A 19,842-nucleotide genomic window follows, 5' to 3' on the forward strand; every position below is an offset into this window, starting at 1 on the left:
AAGAAAAGCCTTTTGCAAGAAAGATTGGATATTCCTCAGCCTTAACCAGTGACTTTAATTTATGTACAGTATCACAAATGGATTTGGTAGCATTTCACTGATTTTGGCTGAAGGTTTCCATTTTATGGGAATTCTTGGGGGAAAATATTCACTGTTAGCTTAAATAGTGAATGTGGGAAGCAACATTTCCCACAAAAAAAAATTTTAAATCACCCAAAGGTCTCTTTTCAAAAGGAGTCTTAATTTAGAATTCCCTAGGATTAAATGCCCCATCTCACTAACGATTCCCAGAGGTGTGACGATTTCTGAGCTGATGGCTCCAAACCAGAAACATGGAAGTTTCAGGAGTCCTATTGACCCAGCTTTCAATAGCTTCCACAGCAAGGTTATTTCAGAGCTGCTGACACTGGAAGCCCCACAATGTCCTTTGTCAGCTGCACAGAGCCTCAAGCTCACTAGCATCTTTACAGCAATGAACACATGGTAGGTGGTAGCACAGAGGTCCAAGCTGGACAGTTAATGGGCTAACAAGAACCTTATGAAGTTCAACAAGGAGAAGTGTAAGATCATGCACCTGGGAAAACATAACCCAGGAGTGCAGCACAGACTGGGATGCACCTGGCTGGGGAGCAGCTCTGTGGAAAGGGACCTGGGGTCCTGGTGGACAGAAAGCTCAACATGAGCCAACAGTGTGCTGCTGCGGCCAGGAAAGCCAACAGGATGCTGGGTTGCATCAAAAAGGGCACCAGCAGCAGAGATAAAGAAGTCATCACCCCACTCTGCTCAGCGCTTGTCAGGCCACACCTGGAGTACTGTGTGCAGTTCTGGTCCCCGCTATACAAAAAGGATGTGGACAGGCTGGAAGGGGTCCAGAGAAGGGCCACCAAGATGATCAAAGGACTGGGAAGCTGCCATATGAGGATAGGCTGGGAGATCTGCGTTTTTTCAGCCTTGAGAAAAGGAGGCTCAGAGGGGATCTCATCACCGTGTACTAGTACTTAAGGGGTAGCTACAAAGAAGATGGAGACTCCCTTTTTACACAGAGTCACATGGAGAGGGCAAGGGGGAATGGACACAAGTTGCTCTTGGGGAGATTCCGGTTGGACGTGAAAGGAAAATTTTTCACAGTGAGGACAGTCACCCATTGGAATAATCTCCCCAGGGAAGTGGTCGACTAGGCCACGTTGGACACTTTCAAGAGTCGTCTGGACAGGGTGCTGGGCCATCTTGTCTAGCCTGTGCTCTTCCTAGAAAGGTTGGACTAGATGATCCCTGAGGTCCCTTCCAACCTGTGATTCTGTGATAAGCTTCATGAGGTGAAACCTGACATCTGTTCAGGGATTGCTGGATGTCTATTGGAGCTGCCTTTTGTCACAAAAAGCTATTCGTCAAAAATTCTGACTAGTTTTCTTGACTTTCCCTTTTCACCGGGCTGAGAGACAGGATGCACTACCAGATCAAGATCAGTCAGCTCCTTTTAAAGCACTAGGTAACTCCACTGAAATCTCTGAACTTGCCTCTTCTCCACTACCAGAAATCCTGGAAGAGTTGGGCTCTTTCAAAGTCTTTTCAGTCATAAGCCCAGGAAGCAGAAAAAGAATAACTGCATTCCTATAGCTTACAAATGTGCATTAATTTGAAATATTAGTGTTTGAAGTGAGACTACTAATCACTAATCACAAAAAATATTTTCCCTTTGAAGCAGGGATATTTTTGAGAAGTAATTGTATTTATTCCAAATCCTATTCCCTCTGGAAGAAAAAAAATTGATCTTGTTATTTCGTAGAATGTGACGTATTTCTATCTGATTGTTATTCTTTACAGCACGCTATATATATATGTATAAAGGTAATCTAGTGGTCTTTCCTTCTTTAACTGGTTACTAGAATGGAGTGAAGTGAGATGGGGATTATCTATGTAGATTCTTTCTTGATTCCCAGCTTCAAATCCAGAAACATGAACGACAATGAACTGGCTCCTAATCAGTTACTAAGCAAGGGTTATTAATAGACAAACTGTGGGAAAGGTAAACTTTAGCAAGTTAAGTGCCTGAGAAAGGAGGTAGCTAGCAAACAGAAAAAATCCAATTTCACAATGAAGTGACAAGTTAGTCGCTTAAATGACATGAAATTGATTTTTTTCCCATTAGAATTGTCCATTGTTTTTTTCTGATGTACATAATCAGGGCCTGAAAATGTATTTCAGTTTGTTTTTTTTCATATGGATGGTTTGTATTCCATGGTTTTCTACCTGTGTTATCAATTGGATGACCTAAATATTAATAATTATGTTCTCTACTTCAGAGCTTTGTGAGTTACTGGATGTTTTCTGTGTATATGCATACAGCTTTACATAGCACTTTCCAGAAATGAAGGATATCATGTCAGAAGCACTTGAGTGACTTGGGTTGTCTTTACACAGGCAGGCACGCACAGGCATGAAGTCTTCTGCCTCTACTCTGCACTAGTTTGAGAAGATCCACATAGATGTGTTTCTGTTGTGTCAGCAGAGCTTTATCACTGCTGATACCCAGAGAGGCTGCTGACATCTGTTTTGGCATCTCTGCTCAGCACTGCAATGGGAAGTATAAACAGGTTCTGAATTCCCAAGACCTGTCAAAAACGATGTATAAATTCATACCCAGCTAAATCTTCAAGACATTTTTCCCTTTAAACATCTCTCCAGATCTTTTTTTTCAATCCTGTCTTTATAGTGTGCCCTCACTGGCTTTCGACTTCTATATTGTTTACACAGGAAAAGAAACAGTGGGTTTCTACTGTGAAAATTTCGCAGACAAACTCCTTTCTGGCTTTCTTCATTCATCATAAATGAGAAGGACAATAAAAATTGCCATCTGCCCCATAAAGCTGTGTCCTAGGCAAGCCAGGTGCTTTGGACACAAAGGAAGGGCAGATGTAATGTGGCAGAAGTACTTCTTTTCTTTTTCTTTTGATATTCTGTTTACCAACACACACTTCCTCCTCAAAATCTTTTGTAATCTGAGTAAGGAAGGAAAGTCAACGCAACTGTACTTGAAATAAAAGCTTTTCATGAACACCTGAAGTAAGTGCTAAGATACACAGGTTTGTTTAGCTTGCAGCAGAGAGGGAACATTTGGCAATAACCCTTAAAGACAGCAAATATAGTTCGCTTTACATTTTGCTTCCCTCCCTCTCTGTGTGCAAATGTGGACATTATAATGGCTGTTTTGCTTTGCTATTATCAATGACAACATGGTCAGCTGGGCATTATCCTTCCCAGAAGCAGCCATTCTTTTATGAAGGTGGTTGTTTTCTCCATCCTCTATGCACACTGGCATACTGCAGTGAGTTCTGAAACATGTCTGCTTGCCCACCTGCCACTGTACCCTTAAAATCGCTGTGCTTGAATATATGGAGGACCAGTGCTGCAGAAGTAGAAGGGACAAGCATGAGGTAAGGTTAAATGACTTGAACAACTTGAATCTAGCCATAGAGCTAAGAGCAGATCTCAGGTATCTTATGTTGTAGATGCCCACCCAGGGATGCAATAATTTAGCCCTTCAAAATGCAGGCTGTATAAATGAATACATGCTAAAAAGAGAAAATCTTTTGGAAAATATCCATTCTGTGAATAATAGAGTCATATTTCCTCACTGCCTAGTAAACAAGGAGAAAAAATTGTAGATGACTGCTTTTCTTCACTGTCCTGTAGAAGGAAGCATTAGCCTGGTTGTCTTCTCCCATCAGCTCCCAGCACTGCCTCTCAGGTGTTTCCTCTTCCAGTAAGCCTCTTCTCCATGGGTTCCCACCGCTGCCAGTCCCATGCAGATGGGGGTGACTGTGTGAATGCTATCAGCAGTAATCTTTCCTCTGCTACTCAGACCTTCACTGGCCTCCAGTTTTTCCCAGTGCCTTGGAAATGAGAATGCCAGGCCCCCTAGTGCAGCTTCCACCCCACTGGAGGGGAGAATGTTATCTCCACACAGGTTTTTGCCCACGCATTCACTTAAGGGGCTTCCATTACTGCCCCATCATTTGAGTCACAGTATCAAAGCTCCTCCAGTCCCTGGCTTGTTCCTTTCCTGTTTAGGCTATGTAATAACTTTGATGATTTACCAGGAATATGAAATTACCACCCTTGCAGTTTCTAATCAAGTACGACATAGATTATAAAATGAGTGTTGAGGCTAAGATTGCATTTTCTCTTAATCATTCACACTTCCCAGTACTTAAAGGTAATGCACATCCTTTTCAGGAACAGATTTTCCCTACTCCTACCAGTCTGTTAACAAACATTTGCTGCAGACAGTTCAATCAGTAGAAGAGCAAAGACTCTTCCCAGCCTTTTTAGGTGAGGCTTTAGTGCAAGAGGTGCACTAGATAAATACCTCTTTGTGGGATGAAAATTATTATTGAACAGTGCTCTGGAGAGTCACAGTTCACAGTATTTGGTGTTACATCATGGGTGGGTCAGTGACCTTTTCAACTTGGCTGGGAATCCACTGAGAAACAGCTGTGGTGTTTTTTCTCTTGAAATGCAAAAAGGAAATTCCTGGCCTTAATGTCTAGCATTGTTAGCATCACTGCAGTAAACTTCTGGGGGATATTGTAGAACACTTGATGTTGTTTTTTAACTGTGAAATGCTGATTTGTTTGTCATTTATAGGGGTTACCCCAGGGTGAGCCAACACAGTTTAGTCTTGAGTTACTTTGGTCCTTGAGCCTATAAAAATGTTGCAGACCTTTAAAACTGCAATGGGAAACAGATTACACAGTGACATATTTTACTCCCAGATGCTGAAGAGGTTTGGGCAGAGGCAACTGATTGCAGTATTTGGATATGGCAATTTTTCTGTTCTCATGTTAACTCTGATAAAACATTTGCTAAAGTCAATCACTGATATACCAGGGAAATACCTACTTTTTTCCAAGTAACAAAGTTACAATATATGCCAGAGTGTGAGAGGTCAAAATGTAAAATGGAAGAAGCATGAAATAGCAGTCAAGTCTCCAGGGTGCGACTGGAGACATCCAGAGATTTAAAGGAATTAAGGAATGATGTGATGGAACTTGTAGCAATAATGTTTGCAATGGGTAGATTATCATAATGTTCAGTGATAAGCAACTTTTCTCTGCTGAAGGCTGAAAGCTTTTCAAAATTTACTCCAATGACAGAAAAAGGTTATGGCATGTAATTTGAAAAATCCTTGCCAAGACTTCACTGAAATCAGTGATTATCCCAGAGACCTGAATGACAGTGTATATTTTATTTGTCACATGGAATAAAAAGATCAGGTCTGTGTTGCTGCTTACCACAACCATGCAAAGACTTGCTCCTTACCTACCCCTGTTACTACCTAGGCAGTCTTATTTGGGAATACCCACCTGGAGGACTACTTGAACTATTGAAAGTCAGAGACAAAAGCTAGTATGAACAGTCAGAGAGTCTGGAGAGGAGCTTCGGGTAGCAGAGCAGTGCCAGGAACTGGAGTTTCCTTTGGGCTTGCCTCCTCTCTCACCTTCTAGACTAAGCGAATGAGCTATAGGATGGACTGCATACATTGGGAGGGACAAAGCATTGTATCACTTCTTGTTTAGGCAAATCAAATTCAAGGAAATACAGTAAAACTCCAGTTGCATAGCTCAGAAGGGAGTGAGCCCAGCTGGAGCTGTAAAATACAAGTGATTGGCCGCTTCCCTTCCTCTCCCACTACTCTGCCCCTTGCTTATCACCGCTTATGGCTTTGTCTCTTGTTTCTGCATCTCTGCCATCAGTCTCTAAGTTTCTGTGTGCTCACAATTCCTCTTCTCAGTATAAAACACTAGTCTCTTTAGATTTAATACTGCCACATTGACAATAGTCCTGTGGACTTTGTAGGTCTGAGAATGACAACCTTCCTGGCAATCCTGTGTGAGGCTGTTTCCAGACCCCACAGTCTCTCTTCTGCTGCTGGGGGAAAAAGACCTTCCCCTTGTCATTTGAGGAACAAGGAGGGAAAATTCTTATCCTCAAGAGAAAACCATCAGAGTCTAAAACTCCATGGGCTGAAGCAAGATAAGGTTTGTCAATGTATCACAATTGCTTAATTTGTGCTGGCCGTGTTTCTCTTTCACTCTACCTTCAAGAAAAAGCATGCCGTACTAAGTTACTGTGTCTGAGGCACTGCATGGGGTGCTTCTGTTAATTCAGACAATTTCAAAGAAATTGTAAAACAGGGACAAAATTTCTGCTTTTCAAGAAAGAAAAGAGCCTCACTAGGAAAGATCTTAGAAAACAAGCAACGCAGTAAGGAGGTAAGATTTGGAAATAACATGGACATAGATGAGATAGTCCAAGTGAGACAAGTCTGTAAGGAACTTCTGCTGGAGTAGAGAAAGTTAGGTGGCTTCATGGTAGATTAAATTCCTTGCAGACAAAGGCAAATTAATACAAGTTGGAAGGAAAAATCAGAATGACATATTTCTTGGCTCTAAATTAATCACAACTGTACAGAAAAAAAGTGTCACAGCAGATATCTAAGCCAAACCATATGCTCTGTGTGCAGCAAAAGTGCTGGCAAACTGATAGATTGTAGCAGAAAAAGGATAGAAGACAGTACTGGAAATAATATTATATAATTATATAATCCAGTGACATGCCTTCTCTGTTCCTTCCTGGTCACCCATTTTGAAAGTAATATTGCAGAAGTACTAGGGGTCCAGGGAAATATATGACAAAAATGGTTAGAGGAATAGAAATCTTTTTTTTTTTTTCATTTTTTTCATGTAAGGAAAACATGGGAAGTGTAGAGATGCTTAGATTAGGGAGGAAAAAGAAGTGACAGCATGACAGAAGTGTACAAAATGTTGCAAGTAAGATTGCCTTTCCCCCCAAAAAAAGCATGGGGACAAGAAACTGAATAACAAGATATTTACAAGCAATAAAACAACCCCATTTATATAATGCATAATAGGTGAGTTAGACATCTACATGAGCAACAGGAATGGAAAGATTTTGTTGGGACAAAAAAAAAAAAAGAAATAGAAAAGGACTTATATCTGTGTGATTTGAGGCATAAACCAAAAGACAGTATTAAGAAGCAATTTTAGCCCTGTGGGCAGGTTACACTCTTAATATCCTTTATGAAAAATTTTTCTGAGAAGAATCTAGGCACACTTTGAAGCAGGGTGCCATAACGAATAGGCCACATCAGTTCCCACGCTGAAGGCAGCTGTGTTCCCACTACATATTGAGCAAGACCTGCAACGTAATGAAGGCACTGGAAGAAGCTGAGGTACCAAGATGCCTCTGGGACTGCCATGGGAGAAACACCTGTGGTTGTGCATCGTGAGTCCAGTGCTGTCTAGAGGTGTTGGCCATAGTCTGCCTGTCCCGCTTGGGGCAATAACTGAGAAGCTATCCACGCAGCACAGGCAGTGGGTACCATCTAGAAGATTTCAGCTCTGTGGTGGCCTGTGATCCAACTAGGCATCCAAGAACTGAGAGAAAAACAGAGGAAGCCACATCTGGAAAAGCTGGGTGCATGGTAGCCTTATCTAGACTTGGCTAAATAGAGTATTGTGTGCGTTGATGTACTCTACTGAGAGCAGACATCTGTGGAGATACATCCTCACAGTTTTCTAAGTGAGAAGGGACAAAAATTTCTGGCAGATGTAGTGCAGCAAGTAATTGTTCAAGATCACTTTACCATGTCTGACGTCCTTGTATAAACTACATACACTTGTTTATATTAAAAACCTAGAAGCATTTCTTGATGATGTGCTGGTGGATTAATTTTGTTCAATAACTGGAGATGATGTCTATCTTTTGTCTTGCTCCAGACAGGAAGCTAAACAGTCACTTCTCAATCTTATAATCTCCTTTTCTGAGGTACAGCTATATGTTAACTGGAACTGCCTGGAATTATTTCCCCCAACAAAATGATACTCTGGGAAATGCTTCCATTAAACTTCTGCCTGGAACATTTAGAAAATGCCTAATTAAATGCTTTTTTCCTAGATTCTCCAGAATATTGCTATGGTCTACAGGAGATTGAATCCAAGTCCTTGATCTGCCTGATGTAGCATTTCATTCTAATTCCAACGCAAATCCAGGGATATCTCCTGTGTCCCCAGTAGCCCATAATGTCACAGAAGGCCTGGGCGCACAGTCAGCAATTTCATCTTCACTTCAGTATGGAAATCATATATCAAAAATCACAAATTCTGCTATGGGCACTCTGTACTATCTGTCACAATTTACTGCACTGGTCAATAGCTATATTGAACCTCTTCCTGTTTGGTCTACTCAATTTGCAACCTTGCAGAACTCGTTTCCTAAAAGTCAGCATTTTACAAGAGAAACTCATGAGCCATTTGCTCAGCCTCTTGGAAAAGGAAGCCCAGAGATGCCTGCATGTGGCAGTGGTGACGCAGCTACTGAATTTGCAAGGGTTCATAAAATGGTTGAGGTTGGAAGGGGCATTTGGAGATCATCTAGACAAACACCCATGCTAAACCAGGGCCACTGAGAGCAGGTTGCCCAAGACCAAGTCAAGAATTTTTAGTAGGCCTGTTGCAATAGGGCAAGGGCTAATGGTTTTAAACTAAAGGAGGGTAGATTGAGACTAGAAACAAGGAAGAAATTTCTCATGATGAGGGTGGTGAAACACTGGAACAAGTTGCCCGGAGAGGTGGTAGGTGCTCTATCCCTAGAAACATTCAAGGTCAGGTTGGACGTGGTCTGAGCAACCTGATCTAGTCAAAGATGTCCCTGCTCACTGCAGGGGGGTTGGACTAGATGTTCTTTAAAGGTCCCTTCCAACCCAAACTATTCTATGATTCTAAGTCAAGTTTTAAACACCTCCAAGGACGAAAACTCTCAGCTTCTCTGGGACACTTTTTCCAGCATTTACCACCTCAGAGTAATTTTTTTCCTGTCTTGTCACCAGGCACCACAGGGAATAGTCTGGCTCCATCTTCTTTACTCCCCTCATCAGATGTTTATTGACATCTATAAGGCACATCCTGAGCCTTTTCTTCTCTAGGTTGAACATTCCTAGCTCTACCATCCTCCCTTTGTATATCAGATGCTCCAGTCAGTACATTAACCATCTTAGTGGCCCTTTGCTGGACTTGCTTCAGTAGCTCCATGTCTCTCTCATCCTGGGGAGCCCAGCACCCAACACAGTACTCCAGATATGTCTCAACAGTGCTGAGTAGAAGGATCACCTCCTTCCACCTGGTGGCAATTGTTCTCCTAATGCAGCCCAGGATGCTGTTGGTCTTCTTTGCAGCTAGGGTGCATTGGTGGCTAGTGGGTAACTTATTGTCCACCAGAATCTCCATGGCCTTTTCTGCACAGTTGCTTCCCAGCTGGTCAGGCCCCAATGTGTACTGGTATGTGAGGTGCAGGACTTCACAATTCCCTATGTTGAATTTCATGAGGTTCCTGTCAGTCCATTTCTCCAGCCTGTCAAGGTCCCTCTGGATGGCAGCACAACCCTCTGGTGTATCAGCCACTCCTTCCAGTTTTCTGGTAGCTGTACTGGTGTCTGTAGCTTTTCTCTTTTGAGAAAGCCTTTTGGCCAGGGGACAAAGGTGAGGAAAGGATACTTTTTAGGGACTGATCAGGCAGGCAAAGACCAACCCCATTATCCCACTGTCTAAGCATTAACACTCTGAAACTGAGGGTGAAATCTTGGTGCTACTGAAATCAGAGGTGGTTTTACCATTGTTTCCTACTAGGCCAGGCTTTTAGGCTTTCTTTTCAAAACCATTCTTGCTTTTTCCTTTTGTCACATGTTCCTTAAACACTTCTTGTTTGACTGATGGAGAAAGGACTTTAACTGCTGAGAAAAGGACACTGGATGAAACCCCCTTCTTTGTTGGACATCGTTGGCTGTAGTAGTGTTGAGCTTAATGGCTTTCTTCCCAGGTTTTGCCTACCCATTATAATTTTCATGGAAAATCCAAGGAATCATTGTCATTCCCATTTAGGTTACCCATATATTTCTAGGATGCAGGTGAACTGCTTAAATCTACTAACAACAAAAGATTTCCTGGCTTGAAAAAAAGAGTTTTCCTCATCAATAACAAAGCAGACAATTGCTGCAATAGTGCCTGCTTTCATGTATGCCTTAATTAATTGGTTTAGATGAATAAGTTCGATGAATAAGTTCTATGAGTAAGTTTCCTATGAAACAGAGAGAGCACCAAATTAAACTTTGCTTTGTGAAATGATTCTCCAAGATGTCTAGCTCTCTCTGGACTCCTTTAGCTATCAGATAATCTGGGCAAAAGCTTTGTCTGAAATCAAGAAGAGAGAGCTGGTGTTCTTACCTCTGTCACTCTCTCCCTTCTCTGTCTACACACACAAAGAACAAAGTTTAATAGATAGCATATGCTGTTAGCCAAGCCTTTGTTCCTGCCCCAGCAGAGTCAATACATTGCCAAGTCTCACTGAGTTTCAGTGTGTCTCCCCATTTTTGGCTTGAGTTTTCTGCAATCTGAAGCAGTCTCACATAAAACTCTGAAGGTTCACAGTACTTTTAAATGGAAAATTTGAACCATCACTCAGAAAGTGCATTTTTCAAATCTGACTCCTTTCAGTGACCAAAACTTGGCAGGTTTGCCTACAGTCTGATAAGGATGGATGAGAGACGATTGAGTCTCCTCCCTGATTCCATACAAAACCTTAAGCAATCGGAAAGTGACTAATCTCATGAAATTAATGAGTAAGGTGTAGAATCCTCTGCTTTTGTTTTTTGTTGGTTTTTTTCTGTTTAGTTTTTTTACAATGATATTTCAGTATTGAAGATAGTAGACCTGCTGTCAAGCTTAGGATATTAATAAGGTGTCTAGTCTGTGGTCTTAGAAAGATCTTAGGTATGTGGAAAGATATGGTGCCTTTCCCTCAATGGCTGGGTAATTCTTTAACATGCCTCCTCCAGGGGAATTTCCCAGGTGAAAAATTGTCTGATTCTTCTATATTTGGCCTGTTTGAATTTGTTATTCTGTCTCTTTCTTTTTGAAAAGTTCTTTCCTTTGATTCTGTCTGATTAATTGTTGAAGAATTACACAGGCTTTTAGCTCTATGCCTCTTACTAAAGGTCAAATTGACTAAGTCATAGTGTACTGATAAAACTTCATGAAATACTGTGAAAATGTGGAGGCTAGAAATTGTAACCTGGGATGGGTTGGTTCTGAAAATCCCACAGTCTGCTTTTTATCTTTTCAGTGTAGTGGAGGAACATTTGTAACAGCATAGTTTGCTGGTGAGCTTTTTTATATCTCAGTTGTTTCCTACCTGGTGGAGAACAATGCTGCGTGGTACATACTGTTTATAAAGTCTATTTGAGTCAGGCTGAGAAAGATTTTGCCTTGAATCTGATTAATGGAATATGTTTGAAAAACTTCCAATAAACCTTTATCATTGTGAATTGTAGCTGGCACATCAAATGGGTGTGAATGTACACAGAGACATGTCTAATGGCTTGGGAAATGCCCTGCTAGACTAGCAGGATTTTGCAGTCTAATGAATTAAATACCTAAATGATCTTGAAATAATGTTAAGGAAACACAGTTGACAGAAGCTGAGAAAGAAGAGAGATTCAAGGTTGGGGTTGGCATTCCTTCCCCAAGACATCACATTGCTCTGTGAAGAATAGCAAAAATGCATATGTTCAAGTAAGGGAAGGTCAGTTTCTTTATTTTTTGTGTCCTGGACTCCCAGTCTCACCATGCTTGCTTTTATAAAACCAAAATTACAAGCCAGCTAAGTAAAAGTTAGCAACTGCACCAGTTACTAAGGACTGCATTCTGAGATTCTTACTTCAGCAATAAGCCTACCCATGTATCCCCATGAACCCATGGGTTGCAGATACCAACTGATTTTCAGCAGGCACAAGTATTTTGTGAGGTATTTTGTGCAGATCAGCTGAGCTTGATACTCTGTATTAATTAGGATGGTTCCTGAGCTGAGGTCCTCTCCAATCTCTCAGAAGGTCCTGGGGCACACAGTCTATTTCTCACTCTTTTTTCTGGGTGGTCCTGGGTAACTGCCTCCTCTCCTCTTTTGCCTCCCTTTGGACCTGGACTGCGCTGCCTGCTTTGATTTCCCATCAGTGATAGGTCTGTGTACATGATCAACACAATGCAGTAGAAACTGCATACAGATAATAAATCTGCAGTATGGATCACAGGGCAACGTTTCCTAAGGTGTTATTTCCATACCTAGAAAAAAAAGATTGTGATCCAAAGATAGGGATGGGTTCTGCTGCATCTTCCTCCCTACCAGAACAAAATCAGATTTGTGGCAGCAACACTAGTAGCCTCAGTAAGTCAAGTTTCTTTCTCTCTGTGAACCAGAACACCACCTGCACAAGATGCCCTCGGTGTGGCCCTCCTGGGACACCTTCCTTTGGGAGCAATGCTATGTTCTGAGTTTTTTCCTGCAGAGCAAGAATCAGAGCTTCAGGCCTTGGCAGATAAAGTCAAGCCCAGCTTTGTTATTGTGGCATTAGAATGATTCATTACCTTTGTGCCACAGTGAGCACGTGTGGGGAAACCTAATAAATATCCCTATTCAGCCAAGATAATGGGGAGAATTAAATTGGTTGGCACTTGGATCAAAGCTCATTAGCCTTGCATCTAACAACTGACACCAGAGATAATATCAGAAAGGGGGTTTTCTTATGCTGTTTTCTGCATGTGTTGCAGCGATTGGTCATGTGTAATGAGATATCTTAGCAAAGAATGAGAAATAGCATTTTTGCTGGTTGTCAAGACCTATCTGAACATAAAGTTTACTTAAATACATTTTTTTGCTATAAGCTCATATTAAATCTCAGCAAGTTTATCCATCTCTAATTTAGTTATATGGTCATTACATGGAAAATCCACTTCAGATAAAGCAAAGCATTGTCATCCTCTAGTTACACAAGTATCAGGTCACAGCAATTACATGCAAATGTCAGATATCTATTACGCCACTGCAGGGTTAACTTGTACATGTTCTGCACAAATAATGAGGAGCTTATTCTGCACAACAACGTAGTGAACGTGACATTGCATCAGCAGGATGAAGGAGGTGGACAAGCCTAGTGAATGAGCTGAGCCTCTACAAGGTTTTTGACAGAGTTTTTTATAGGTATTCCAAATGATTCCTTCCCTGTGGATGGCCTCCACAGGCAGCAAAAGAAACAGCACAATACAATATCTGGTGTAAACCTCCTGCAGTGGATTTGACTGACCTTACCCCACTGAGCTTCAATCATTTTCTACGGATTCCTAGCCCACCTCCTGTGAAAGGATGGAGTAAATAAGCCACACCTGCTACAACATTTTAGCCTTGCCTTTCCACTCCTGCAGCCAAACTACTCACACACACCTAATCACTCTCCTCTTCGGCTATAGCTAAAGGACTGCTTTCTTCCTTTGCTGGGCTGTCAGAACATTGCTGTCAAAGACATCTTTCTTATTCTGGCTGTGTCATCTGCCTCTCTCAATGTTGGCCTGTTTCCTCAGTGCTCTCTAAAGAAGTTTAATGTCCTAGTCTTGAAGATCTGCTGCTGTGCAGTTTCTCTTGCTAAATCTAACCTAGTTTCTTTACCCTGTTATTTCCACTCCGTCATGCTGGCTACCTTCCTTGTTCCAGAAAAGCCTCCATGCCCTCTTTCCCTCTCCTCACCAAAGCTGCTCCTACAGCCACCTCCTTCTGGCACTTTTGGCATTCAAGGGCATGAACTAAAACAAAGGAAAGAACCATCCATATGGTTTGCTATTGCTAGTCTTGTTATTGTCACCTTTGTACTTTCTCTTTCCCATCTAGTCTGCCTGCAACCTTCGGTTGCTGAGTATATGCTAGGCATGTTCATTTGTCTGAGGAGACAGACAATATTCTCCAGTCTGCTGCATTCACTGGCCAAAGACTCCCACAGGAGAATTCCTGTCATACAGCAATATTCTCCTATGGTACAGAGCTCCAGCATCAGACAAGCTTTTTGGTTATGGTGGGGCATGAGCAGATATATGCAGGAGGTTCTTTTAAACTATTATATTAGAGGCATTTTAGCTGAAAAAACAGAGGAAATAGTAAAGTATGCAAATTTAAAGCAAATCAGTGGATCAGAAAATATCTTCCTTTGTATCCATAGAAATTATCTTGACTCTTTTTTTCTGGAGCGATCTAAAAAACAAATATGGTCAAATGAGTATTGCCATCTGGATCCACTGCGTGAGTATGTTGAACCCCAGTAAAGAGATGTCTTTGACAGAAGAATTTGACAGTGCAAATGCCAACTGACCATTAGCAAAATCAGTATGATAATAATTGCATTGTTATTTGTCTCTGCAGCCCTCTTTAGAAAAAAGCACAAGCTGTGCCAGACAGAAAGCGAAAGAAGAGCAAGCTTCAGTCTGCAGCCACAGCAAAAGCCAGTGTTCTTGCTACGCTGACCATAATCAATCACTTCTCTAATATATTCTTCCTGGCTCCAGCCACATCCATATTTACTAGATCAATCAAAATCTGCCTTTTGTTTCCTTTTTTTCCCCTTGGTGGCTTGAAGAAAACAAAACAAAAAAGCAGCCAAAATCTAATAATTTATAAGATGTATTCTTAATCACTCCAAATGATAACATCACTCTGAGACAGCTGTTCTAATCTTCTGGCTGAAGACCCCAAAGAAGAGATGGGCTCGGGCACTTCATGATTAGTCCATACATTTGTTGCTGTAAAATGCATCTGTTTCACCAATTTTCTCTGTGTCTGTGTGTGTGTGCGTGCATGCGCACGCCATGGAAAATGCTCATACAGAAAAGCATTTACATGGTACCCACATCACAGTCTTACTAGAGACCTCAAAGAGGCAGGTAAATGAGCTTATTCCTGCTCATAAATGCAGGCACTTGCATTATTTGTGTGATCTCTCTCATCATCTTTATGGTCAGTGAACCTAATCCACAGGCCTCTCTATAACTTCATACAGAAAAAATTAAGGAAACTAAAAGAACCCGACAGCAAGAAGCTCATGAAGTCCTGTGTTTTAGTAATGGCACCCCTTCTGTGAAGGCCATAATCACACAAGGACTGAAATTGCGTGGTCATTGGTGGACATTCTCCCTCCATAAACAGAGGAATTGACCCCGCAGGGAGGGGGCAATAACACAGCATTTCCAGAGTCGTTCTTCCCTCTCCCACGTCAGTTTTAAATGAACTCAGCAAATCTCCTAGATTCTTACTTAAATAGAGGGCCACAAACTCAAGTCTGTTGTCTGCAGGACGTCTGTCAGCATCCTGACAGGGTTAGGCTTCTTGGAAGCATCGTGAGCATAAATCTCAAGTTACCTGATCCACATACTATTAAGAGATTCTCTTCATATAAGGCCTCCTATTCACTGCCCCTGAATATTTGTAGCAACATAAAAATCATATTGCTATAACATTTTCCATCTGTAAAGGCATATTTAAACAGTTTTCAGCCTTTAATTATATACATTGAAACTAATTTTCCATTGCAGACTGTCATACTTCTCAAACCAGCCCTGTCACTTTATGTTGTCTCTTCCCAACCTGTCATTTTTGGTATCTGACCATCTTCTGGGTGGCCATGGGTAAGTCACTCCTCCTTTCTATGAGTTTACTTCTACATCTCTAAGTTAGACTAATAATATTTACCAGCTTCACTGTGGTTCCTTTTCACAAAGAACTGCAGAGATTTGAAGGACTATGGAAAAATTAAATGCCACTGCCTTTAAACAAGCTGTACTTTTCAAATTCTGTCACCAGGACTGATTTTCAAGGGACTCTCAGAATGGAACCTAAACCTTTTCAAATGCCTTCAGATTATTTCTAATTTTGTGCAGCACATATTTTTTCCCATTAGCAGTAAGTTCTAAAACAGAGCTATCCACTTGTTGGCAGTTGGCAGGAACTCAGCATTCCAATGTAAAGTGATCTTTTTTTGTCTGCCAATAATGCAATATTAACAAATTTGTCTTGATATTTATCTGTTGTTATGTCTGTTGTCAGACTGTACAAAGAAAACAAAACTTGGAACACTGCAGAAGCCATTGTTTTAAGATATCTGATATGGCACTGAAGACTTTCTTTCAGGAATTACCAGTTTTGAGGCAATGCAGAATCATATCATGTAAGAAGCTCCCTTGCATGTTTTCCATCACTGGCCATTTCAAGATACACCTTCTTTCATAGCCCCAAGAGCTCAGATTTCATTTCTGCTGATTGGAAACCTACCTTTGTCATGTTATTTCTGGTAAGTTTTACGTAAAATGCAGGACCAGCTGAACCAGCTGTGAAGAAATCCGTATCGCATCCAGTATTTAAATTTTCACAGTAAGAATATTTGGAGTTTGTCTTCCAGTACTCACAGTATCAAGTCTCCGCATATACCAGTGCTGGACAAAAAGCATGAAGAATGGCATGGTTTGTCAAACCTCTTGCTTAGTACTTAAGAAAGATGGACAGAGATGTCTTAGATTAGGATAAAATGAAGCTGATTAAACCTAGTCTTTAATTTGCATAGTCAGAACACAGGCAACTTGTCTGAGCAAAAGCTCCTGCAATACTTTTGTGAATTTCAAGTTAGATAACAACATATACTTGTTCTAAAAATGCAAACTAGCCATTATCAGCCTGATAATTAAGATCAAAGATCTTATCCAAGATAAGTAAAAGCCAGGCTTAGTTGAAAGCAGTGGCTTTACAGAAAATTCTTGAACAAGGATTTCACAATTCAATATCCTTCTCAAATATCCGACTCCTCTCTGCAAGAGTAACTACAGATCTCTTTCTTGCCGTCTTATTTTACCGTCAGGTATTGTTTGGGGCAGGATCCTGCATGGCTTCCAAAAACAGAGTGTGAAGAAAAGCACACAAAGCAAAGGGTGAGAGAGCATCAATTTATTAGTTACAACTTGATCAGATTGGTAGGCTGGAACTGAAAAGAAATGGTGATTTTTATCCAGATTGATGACTATATTTATTGTAATATTGATGATCAGCAGAGACTTAGTAATAGTTGTAACAGATGTGGCCTCCCTAACGCTGCACACAGGAGTCCTCTTGCCTAAGAGGGAACAGTAATTATCCACTGTTTTTTCAAAACATCTAGCCTGCAATTGAGTTGTCACAGTCTCCCAGACACTGCTCCAGGCACCACAGATGGTACCAGCTGACACACTTGGGGCATATCATTATGAGCATGTGTAAACCACATGATTTTGTCTACTTTCCTGATACCTAGTGCATGACAGCGTGTCAAAGAGAGACGCCTTTCAGGAGGAAATATGGGCTCCGCTGAGCTGCAATATGACTGAGGAGAATGTTCAAGTGAGGACACATCTGAAAGAAATTGCTAGCATAAGTTACAGCAGGGAACAATCAGCTTCTGTAACAAAATTCTTGTTTCTAGCCTGAAGTATCCAAATTGTTTTTATACAAGGCCCAAGTCAATGCTGTTGAAGGCCTTTTCTGTTTATCTTTAATGCTTCATCTACTGGATTTGCTGAAGAGCATTGTTTAATCTGAGAGTGAATGCGTTAATAAATACATCTAGCAGCCCATTACAAATGATTTGCATGCCAGGGGAATAACAGGTTTGTGGAGATACTTGGAATTTACACCACTTTGTTTTTAGGTAAGTCAGTCTGAGGCAGTCAGTTTCCTAAGCCTGGTGGTAACATAAATCACAGCTTGAAGCTCATTGCAAATTAAATTAAGTCAGCTTAGTGAGAAATCAGAAATACAATAAGTGTCATAGCGTACAATCTTGTAGAAAATCAACTTCAAAGTAATTTACAGTAGTTAGAAATTAACATTCAGTGCTGAATCTCTGGCAGCAGCTATGCAAGTCTGTATGAAGAGGAGCTGAATGCAAAAATGTTTCCACAAAAGTGTATTTCACCTTCCTTTCTGTCCACAAACCATTTATAAGCCATATCAAAATCAGCCAATTTTTGGAAATTGTTCACACTACTTTTGGCAAATTGGTCTTTCTGTGCAAACTTTGTATCAACAGTTCACTACAAAATGAAAAAAGGATATCAAGAATGTGAAAAATATGCTGTGCTGCTTATTTGTACTATGAGTTGTTTGGAGAAGTGATTACTTGACAGAAGCATATAAGCAGTTTCTGGAAAACTGGGTCCAGATCCTGACATTACTGTGATGGAAATAATATGAAAATAAACGAGGTACATGCATCTTCTATGAACTGAAGATTCAAATGGAAGCAACAGGCAAAGGTGTTAGACCTGTGCATAAACTTAATTGGTATTCAATGACTTGCAAACCCTTAAGTGTACAAGATTAGAAGTAATGCTTGTAAATCCTTCAACTCATGAGGTTTCAGAACTTAAAAGATAAAAGGAAAGTGAACTTGGAAAGATGAGGACCGTGGCCAAGTTAGACATCACTTCTGTGGCCCACTAGATTCTTTTCTGGTTTTCTTCTGTTTTTTTCATTCCTGTTTAGGCCAGAGTCAGTATCACTAATACATTCCTTTAATACCCTTCATGCCATCTACATAAGCAAATGCATGGCCTACTAGAATTTCATGAAAATTCAAGAAGCCTTATAAGAACTGCTATAATAGAGCCTGGGACACATTTTAAATTGGCCTACATTCTGGCTAATCTTATGCAAATTAAAGGGATTTCCTGTATATAAAATCTGGTTGGATCATACAAATTGGTTAGAAAAAGGATAGTAGTAGTAAATTAGTATAACTGGCAAAAGCATGAATTAGAAACTATAACTGAGAAAACTCTAAGACATGCAAAAGGCCTCTTTGATTAGATTTGACAAATTTTTTTGACATGCCAGCTTCAAGCTTCAGCTTCTGCTATCAGAGTAAGAGATCTCTGAGTCAAAGAACTTGCTGAGGATGAAGGTCCAGGTCTCCTGTCAGTCAGAAGGCCATGCATGGGCCTCTGGGGACAGAAGGGGGTGAATCCATCACCTTTTCTGTTGCAATCATTTTGCTCTCTATAAAGAGCTATTTACTCATGGAAAAACGGGCTTATTTCTGTTGAGTGCCCTAGCTGCTGGATTATTGGTAATATGAGCTTCTTTAAGAACAGATATTCAAAGAGCAGTTCAACAGAATGGCCTTTTCACTCTCACCATAATCTCATGAATTTGACTACACTGTGTAAATATAGCGTAATTTATGTTGAATCTAGTAAAATCTGGGTATGTGTACTCCAACTTCATGAATTTTTTATTAAAAATCTGAAATTAGGTAAAATCAGTTTATATGCTGGATATATGGATCAACATAGCATCACAGTATTCGTACTCTTCAGTTCCAAAACATACATTTTAAGTAGTTCAATCCTATCAGACAAGATAGATATTAACCTGTAAAGGCTTGGAAAGTGCAGTACCCCTGACATTAAAGGCTTTATTTGTTGGCCTTCTTTCAAAAAGAAAAATAATTTGACCTTCCAAAATCTAACTTTCCACATCATCAACAAAGACTCTTACTTTCAGATTACTTCTCTGTTTTAAGACTGCATTCTCTTAAAAAGAGGAAACAGTTGTTCAGATGACCGCAATGATTTAAATACTTGGCTGGCAGCTTCAGATTACCGATTATTTTGAACTTCATATTTATGCATGGCAAATTGACCTCCATTTCTTCTTCAGATACAGACTGTCCATCAAAGACATTGGTTACAACTTGTTTGGAAACAGACTGCTGTCAACTGCATGCGAGCTTGCCGTGAAGGAGATAGGCACCTAGAAGGAGCTGTGGAAATACCGCAGCTTTCAGCTTTGACCAACCAGACTATCGTTCTGTGATCCCTGGCATTTTTAGACTCATTAGAGGACTGATCACCTCAAGGCCTAGTTATT

This window comes from Phalacrocorax carbo, chromosome Z, assembly GCF_963921805.1.
Source record: "Phalacrocorax carbo chromosome Z, bPhaCar2.1, whole genome shotgun sequence".
In the NCBI taxonomy this organism is placed as follows: domain Eukaryota; kingdom Metazoa; phylum Chordata; class Aves; order Suliformes; family Phalacrocoracidae; genus Phalacrocorax; species Phalacrocorax carbo.